Below are 8,999 nucleotides of genomic sequence, written 5' to 3' on the forward strand. Positions count from 1 at the left end.
TATTACCACCGTTTATTATTACCTACAAATAAGCTGTTAGTGATATTTAAAAATTAAAATTATACGTCTATAAGTATATAAAACTAAATAGGATATTTGATTAAGAGTGAAAAAAATTAAGGACACATAAGCAATCATCTAGAACTACACTAACGTCGGTGCATGAAGTATGAGTTATGACGATTGCATGGAATCGTCACATGACAATCACATATGCAATATATTCTCATACGCTAATATTAATTGACCAAAATAAAAGGTTTTTTTTTTATAAAAAAAAAAAAAAAAATTCCTCTGTGTCATATTACTTGTTGTATTTTAAGATAATGCAATATTTATTTATCACTTTTAATTTGTGATTAATTTTAATCTATAAATTAAAACATCACAAAGTTGAATTTTGTTTGATTTGTCTCAATGTAAAGATAATTAATATCAAATTTTTATAGTTTTTTACTATACATAATTAAAGATATTAAAGATTAAATTAACACATTGAACTGCATGAAAAGTCAAAAGATGCAAGTATTCTAGAACAGAAGAAGTACTAAATTAGGGAGATTGGAGACCTAAACAATGCATATCCCATTTGTTTGGTAACCAATTATAATATGAATTTTACAATACGCGATCAGTAATTGATCAATTTAAGGCTATAATAAATACCTTTAAAGCCCAAATTGATTTTTTTTTAAAAAAGTTATAATTAAATGATCAGTTTATATATAAATGATCACTTTATATATAAATGATCACTTTAAGGTTTGAATTGATCATTTTAACGTTTAAATTGAAGACTTTAAAAAGATCATAATCGATCCATTTAAGTTTATAAACTTGTAAGTTGAAATTGATTACTTTAATGTTAGAATTTATCACTTTAGGTCATAATTGAAATTTTTTATTTTACATGATCCATTTAAGATATACTTTAAGTTGAAATTGATTTTGTTTTTTTATTTTTGATTTTGGGCCAGCCCATTAGTACCCGCCTCATAATGAGGTGGACTCTTGTGAATGTTTGCGTTCTTAGTAATAAATCTGTCAAAATTTGATCCGACTTGAAATTGATATGAAATTCGATTGGAAATGAGTGGGTAGTAACCTAAAAATTTAACATGTAACCAGATTATACTGGAAAATTTTGTTCAAATTGATATGATCATGGGTCTTGGATCCTAAGGGTCTAGCTAGACCCAATCCGACCTGACCCTAATTTAAGGGAAAATTTTGAAAAGAATAAGTAAAATAATATAAAAAAAAGTCAAAAAATAAGTAACTTTTAAACTTTACTCCCAAAATAACCACTTTTTGCCCAATCTAGAGATTTGGCATTCATTGTTCGTTGTTAATAACAGCGAACAAAGAAATTTGCTAAAAAAAAGTCAAGATATTTGTTCGCTGTAACTAACAGCGAACAAAGACTTTGACCATTTTTGATCAGTTCTCTTTATTCTTAAAATAGCATTAAGTAACTGTTCTCTGTTATTAATAACAAACAAAGAGAACTGGTAAAAAATGGTCAAAATATTTGCTCGCTGTTAGTAATAGCGAACAAAGATCTTGACTTTTTTTTGTACCAAACCTCTTTGTTCACTGTTATTGGCAGCGAGCAGTGCCGAACTTCTAGACTGGGCAAAAAGTGCTTATTTTGGGAATAAAGTTCAAAAGTTACTTATTTTTTGACTTTTTTATATTATTTTACTTATTCTTTTCAAATTTTAATTTAAGGGTCTGGATCCACTTATTTTAGCACCCTAAGGGTCTTGGTCAGATTTAGGTCCATGAGCTTAGAGTTCAAATTCGGGTTTAGGTTCACTTTTGAGACCCAAATTCGATCCATATAACCTTTTGCATTTTTAAAAAATATTTAAAAACTACTCCATTATGTGTATTTGTTTTGTTTGTTTGATTTGAACTTTTTATATTTTGGAAATTGAGTGAGTTGAATTAAAACTTTGTTCATTTATGTAATCTGAAATGTGGTCACTGTATTTGTACTATAAAAATTGAAAAACTTGATGAATATTTCGTTTTAAGAACAAATTGAATGTTGAAAAACATGGAATTGATGAAAATTGCATGATATATTATTTATAGTTTTTTAGATGAAAAACAAAAAATAGTTTTGATCCAAATCTAAACCCTAATAGAGAGAGACTACATCTTGTTTGTTTGAAAGAGAAAAAAGAAAAAACCAAAAAAGAAAGAAAAATAAGTGTTTTCTCAAATTTTTCACTTTACGAGAAATTGTATTTTTAACAAAATTTGTCTATATTTTTTCCTTCAAACCTATTACCTTCAAATCTCTTCCTTCTATTTTTGTTACCAAGGGTTCTCCTTTCTTCTAAATCTCTTCATTTCCTTTCTTTCAATATCTCTGCAATAGTCTCCATCCAAATACAGTATTAGAGTCTGCGATTTATTATTTTCCAATAAAAAATATAAAATATAATTTACTGTCGAAAGCAAACTAAATTAAAAATAGTTAAACCAAATGAGTATTTTAGGCAATCAAGCAATATTTAGGCAATCAATCAAGCAATCACATATTAAAGAATTTTAACAGGAATATATTATTCCTATATTTGCTTGATTTCCTTTATTTCCTTCCTAGTTTACATATCTTCCTCTTGTATTTATATCCTCCTTTTTATGTATTGAATAATAATTTTCATAAACCTTCTATAGAAATATATAAGACGTTGTCATATATGTGAGTTGCCTTATATTTTCAGTGTCCTAAATACAATCAGTTCGTTTTGTATAAGACTGTCTCACTATGAGACGGGCCCATATCTTAGCTTATTTTTTAGTTGATTACTTTAAAATCGTAAAAATGATCGTTTTAGAGTTATGAGTAATCATTCTAAACCTATAAAATATAATCATTTAAAATCGTAAGTGATCACTTTATCGTTATAAGTGATCAGTTTAAGACAAAAAATGTATATTAGGCCAACTCAATATCTCATTTAAGAATTAGTGAAATACAATTACAAATTTATAACCTATTAACCTTCACTATGATCGATGTTTTATAAAAGTGTAGTTTGTTTAACATTAAATGACTGTTTAGAACTTAATCTATACCAAGTAGAACTGTCAAGGGTGGGTGAATTAATGACCGGATTAATTTTAGATTGGGTTATTTTAGATTAGATCAGTTCCAAATTAGATCTTTTCGGATTTGAAACGGGTGTGTGCAAAGGATTATAAAAAAAATATATTTTATCATTATTTCTTATCAAACATATACATATAATAATTTTTTATTTTTAAAGAATTTTTCTTGAAAAAAAGACAATACACCTAGGGATAGTCATGGGGCGGGTCTGGCCAAACCCGGACCCGGACCCTTTTTTTTGGATCTAGACTCGGATCCGGACCCTAAGGGTCCAAAATTTTCAGACCCAGACCCGGACCCTACGGATCTGACAGGGTTTAGGGTCCTTAATTGGTCTTATACAAAGCCGCTTTGATTTGTCAAAATTGAACCTTTTTCGAGTCTTTTTGTATTTTTGTAAGCAACTTATTATCGTATTACAAACACTTGTTCGAGTACATGAAATTCAAATACAAAATAATTACTAGAACGTAAAAACAGTTGTCTAAATACATAATTAAAAATTAAATAGAAAAGACTAAATGAGAAACATTATATTATAAATAAATTAAGAAATAAATTAAGAAATCAGAAATTTAGTCTTTAGTCTTTACTGCTTTAGGCTTTAGGAAAAAACGGGTTTTCAACTTTTCATTATATTATAAATAAATTAAGAAATCAGAAATTTAAAATATAAAATTTAAAAGTTTAGGGTTCGGGTCCGGGTCCTCACCTTAGGACCCGGACCCGGACCCGTCAAATTTTTTTAAGACCCAGACCCTTAAAAAGGGGCGGGTCCAACAGGGTCCTGGACCTATGACCATCCCTAAATACACCTTTCGAAGGCTACAATAAAAAATATTGACTAAAAATATAAAAACTGACTAAAAATATAGCGGTTACGACTAAAAATGATGATGTGGAACCAAAAAAGAAGTTGTGTAACTGAAAATGAGGACATGGAACTAGGGTTGAACTTGGGTCGAGTCTTCCTAAACCCATATCTCAACCTTTACACTATGTTTGGATGGAAGGAAATTAAGGCAAAGTAAGATGAAGGATTTGAAAGGATGGGCATGGGTGTTGGACCTTAAGGGTCTAAACCCCACCTGACTCTAATTTAAGAGTTTGGATCCACCTATTTTTAGACCCTATGGATCCGGTTCGGATATAGGTCCATGACCTTAGGGTCCGAGTCCACATGTTTGAGACCCGGATTCGGCCCATGGACACATTTATGTCCTTTTTTTTTCAAAAGTATATCTTAGCTATCATGTATAGGGTATTGGATAAATGGTCATTTAAAGCTTTCTGTAATATTTGAGAAATTAATAATTAAGATGAGTGAATTTAAGAGAATTACTAGTATGAGAATGACCTTAAATATACATAATATAAATATATTCTAAACTTAATTTCTTCTCTCTTTTCCTTTTCTTTTAATTGGATTATAATACCCAAAACCCTTCTCCTCCTTTCCATTCGTATGGACTAGAGCTGTTCATGGGCGGGCTACCCGCCAGGCCCGGTTTGCCCGGCTCGAAAAACGGGCGGGCATGGACAGCTTTTTTTAAAAAAAATTTAAGTTTGGGCGGGTAATACCCGCCCGCCAAGCTAATTGGGCGGGTAGCGACACGTAAAAAATACCCGCGGGTATACCCGCCCGCCCGCTTACTTTAATATATATTAAATATTTAATAATCAATTTAATTTTTAAATTTTAAGTAACCGAAAAGAGAAAAAAAAAAAGAAAAAATAAAAAGGAAGTAAGCGGTTAAGCGCCTCTTTTAATGTCACTTCACTTTCACTTTTCCAGTAACCCTAAAATTTCACTTGCCTCTTGCCCTATTTTCCAGTACGCCGTCTTGCCTCTTGCCCTCTTCATTTCTTCACATTTCCAATTCCATTCTCCATTCTCCAATCTCCATTAAAGCTTCCCGGCGGTACTCCTCCAGATTCCAGTAACCCAACTTTATATTTTCAATTATATTTTTGATATTTATGTAATAAATACCCGCCTACCCGCGGGTACCGCCCGCTTAAAAAATGGGCGGGTAGCGACAAAAAATTATGCCCGCAAATGCGGGCGCGGTTTTGTAAATTTTTGCCCGCGGGTAGATTTTATGGCAAATACCCGCGGGTATACCCGCCCATGAACACCTCTAGTATGGACCAGAAATCAGAAAAAAATAAAAATATCTTTTAAATAAAAAAAAAAATCACACTCCTTCATTTGAACACATCAAAACCTAAGAACCAAGAGCATCTTCTTCCTTCTCGCCATTTTCAGAGAAAATGGTTGATTTCTTGCTTGGACTCTGCTACAATTGATTAATCTTCTTCCTCATTCAATCCATTGATTTTCGAGTGCAATCCTTGTAATCTTGATATGAAGTTCCAAAGAATTCAGCCCTAGCATAGCCTCCTCCTTTGAAGCTTTCCTTCGAAAAATAGCAATGGCGGGATTCGCACCTTCTTCCTCTTCTTCTTCCTCCAGAAATTTCGAAATCTAGGGCATAAACCCTTTCCTTTTTCGCACAATAGGGCAAAGCAAGCCTTAATCATCTTCTACATTTGGTTTTCGCAGGAGACACCGCAAATCTTGCTTGCCTTCATTTCATTGAACGAATCAATGGGTTTCCCTTTCGATTGTTTGTGTCAAATTAAGGTTCGAATCCTCTTTTTTTTTTGTGTTATTGTTTTGATTCCTTCTCCTTATTCATTCTGATTTTTCCTTTCAAGAATCAAGCCATGGCCGTCACAGACCTGATCTTTCTGAGAAACAAGACGGTGATGGTCATTCTTCTTTCCTCTGACTAATTCTTCAAGCAAACAATAGCAAGCTTCTTGTTCTTGGTCTCTAGAACCGTAAATCAAGGGTACAATATATAACTTAATTATTATGCCCCTTAATATTTATTCTTTGAAATTGCAGTAAGATCTCTTACTTTTGCACTACATCAATATTTTGTTGCTAATCATCAAGTATCAACACTAACGTAAGATTATTAGTGGATTTCATGATTTAGTAGATAAATAAATAGACTTGTGTTCATTAAAGTAGATAGAACTTTAGCTGTTTGATATTAAATTAGTGGATATTGAGAATTAAGGATTTTGGAAAAAAGTTTGTTATGGGTAAAATTATTGAATAATTTGATATTCTTGAAGGGATTATTTGATTCTTTGAGGATTTTCAATGTTGAGTTTGAATGTATATATTGGTGTTTAATTGGAAATACTTGTCAAGTTAGGGGAATTATGAGTCTTTATGAGTATGGTCAATAACGGGCTTGGATGACTACTTTTGTGCTTGATAAAATGTATAAATGGAAGTTTTTGGATGTGGTGAGCATGAGAGTTTGAACAATCTAGATTTGGTCATAAACTTTATTTTATAATGGTGAATTAAAGATCAAAGTTTTACTATTTTATGATGATTAGAAATGCTAAAACAAGAGTTTTGGTTAAGCTTGAGTTTAGGAGGAGATGTAATAAGTTATGTGTTAGTAAAGTTGTACCGAACGGTCTTGAGTGATGATATGATCTTGTTTTCTTCAGGAAACGATTTCTCTGCGCGCTCTTTCTAGTTGGTAGCCGCGAATCAATCACGGCTCTTTGAAGCGTCTTGTTGGTGAGTAGTAGCAGTCCCTTAAAGGGTCTGGCCATACTACTTTTCGTGTAAAATAGTTTTATCAAAGTTCTTTTGAAATTGGCAATTGATTGAGACAAATGTTGTTGTGACTGCTTATGTTGATATTATGATATGGTCAATGGATCGAGCTTGCGAGCTGGTCATTGACGGAGTTGAGGAACATTGTTTCCTGCTCCCTGTTTTGAAGCGAATTGTCATTCAGATATTGACTAGCTTCACCCGAGAACGACATAGCCTTAGAGCTATGGGGCACCTCTCAAACTAGACGCCCTGTGCGCACATAGATCTAGGGAACTGATGTTGCTTTTAAACCTATGATTTGAATTACGGTGTTTTGTTGTTTTGGATTGTTACTTCTCATTCAGTTTAATCTGACCCTCTGTTGTTTCCATCTTTTAGTTTGATTACAGATCGGAACCAGTCGAGAACGATGGGTTAGCGGTGTTTAATAGCGTTCCAAGGATGCATATTGAGCTGAGCACGTGGAAATTTGTAGTTTTGTATTAGGTTTTTGGATAAATGTATATTAGTCTTGGTAGTGTTGGTTATATGGGAATCGAAGTGAATTGTATGATTACTTGTGTTTTAGTTAGATGTTTGGTTTGAGAATTAGCTGAGTTAGTTACGTTGAAAAGCTGGTGTCCCCTTTGCTCAAGTTTTGAAAGTGTGATTTAAGTTTCTTGGGAAATGAACCCAGTGATGACCCTGTTTACTCAGTCAACGGTAAGTCGGGTTGTTACACTTTCTCCAACAACTATTTTTTCATTCATGAAGTATTTTAATTCTATTAAAATACATTTATGCTCTTTGACTAAGTTTGTGATGGTTGAATTAGAGTTGTTGGAACGTGCCTATATAAAGTTGGTGTTTCATCATTTTGAAAATATACAATTTCTCATCTCTTTTTCTATTCACTTGTGCAAGAGTGGAATTTGCTCCACACCTCAAGTAGTAGGTGTACATTACTTTTGCTGGGTGTGTTGACCTTGGGAAAGTCCCCTCTTTTTACACTTGGGATCGTCAGAATTAACATTCTTAATGCAACGACAAGTTCGTGTCACACCATACATTTCGTTATCAAACACATGCTAAACACAACTCTAAGCACATTTTTCATATACAAATGTTATGCGTATCATTATTAATAATATGGATTAACAATTGTAGTCATAAGAAGATTTTGAGAAGACTTTGAATTGGTCTATATTTCCAACAATTTAATAAAATTATTATTATTTTATGGCTTATCTAGTATATAATTTGAGTAATTTGCAAAGAGGAAAGATAAATTATTGGTGCAATTGAGCAGGGGCGTATCTATATATGGGCACCCCTGGCACGTGCCGGGGGAAAATTTTAAAAAAAATCGAAAATCAGGATTGAATGGGCGCGTGATTTTTCAGAATTTCTCAATACTATACTCCTCTCTCTATAAGATAAAACCCTAAAAGGAAAAAAAACCCTAAAACTGACGCCACACTCCCTTCCGCCGCCGGCCCCAGCCACTACCATTGTCGCCGCCTGCCCTAGACCTGCCGTCAGGAAGCCACCTGTTCGGCTGGCTTTATCGCTGCCTGTTAATGAGCTTTCCCACAAAATCATAATTTAGGTTTTTCCCCTCTTAAATCTTAATCTTTATGTTTTGATCTTAAGTTCTTATACTTGATGTTTGTTTTTTGTTTTTTTTTTTTAAATTTTGATCTTAATCTTAAAAATTTGTTAAAGTTTCTTATAAAGAATGGATTACACGTTTAAAAAATTAAAATAATTGATTAATTTTGCCCCATTTCGATTCTTTGTGATTTTGAATTTATTGATTTTTTGGAATGCGTTGAATAACTTGATTTTAGATATATGTGCCTCGAGCCATATACAGGAGATAATTTGAAATTTATTAAGAATAATGAAATTAAGTTTTACCAATTAAGAATTTCTAAACCATTGTTGTTATTGTTGTTTCTTAATTGAAGAAGATCATATAATTTTTTTTAAGTGGAAGATCATATGCTTAAGTATAATAAATGTAAGGAGTGCTTGATAATTTGAGAAGTTGGAGTGCTTGATAATCAAGATAAAAATCATTCACAATCAAATTAATAATTAATAATTTACAATCAAGCACTCCTTACATTTATAATCAAGACAGAATTTCTAACCATTATCTTGATTTATGATTTCCAAATGCTCAATTCTCTTTTCGTTAATTTAATTTTAGATTGGATATTCATACGCTAATGG

At 32.2% G+C, this 8,999-nt stretch overlaps 1 long non-coding RNA gene across 2 annotated transcripts; it reads left to right on the top strand.

Moving 5' to 3' along the window:
- The first annotated feature begins 5,344 nt into the window (after positions 1-5,344).
- Positions 5,345-8,164, top strand: LOC130818954 (uncharacterized). Of its 2 annotated transcripts, XR_009044038.1 has the most exons (4): positions 5,345-5,774; positions 5,849-5,985; positions 6,668-6,740; positions 7,161-8,164. It is a non-coding gene; the product is annotated as an uncharacterized LOC130818954 (long non-coding RNA). The 2 variants fall into 2 exon arrangements; XR_009044039.1 differs by lacking the exon at positions 6,668-6,740 and having other exon boundaries at positions 7,161-8,157.
- Positions 8,165-8,999: the final 835 nt, after the last annotated feature.

This window comes from Amaranthus tricolor, chromosome 7 (assembly GCF_026212465.1).
Source record: "Amaranthus tricolor cultivar Red isolate AtriRed21 chromosome 7, ASM2621246v1, whole genome shotgun sequence".
Lineage (NCBI taxonomy): Eukaryota > Viridiplantae > Streptophyta > Magnoliopsida > Caryophyllales > Amaranthaceae > Amaranthus > Amaranthus tricolor.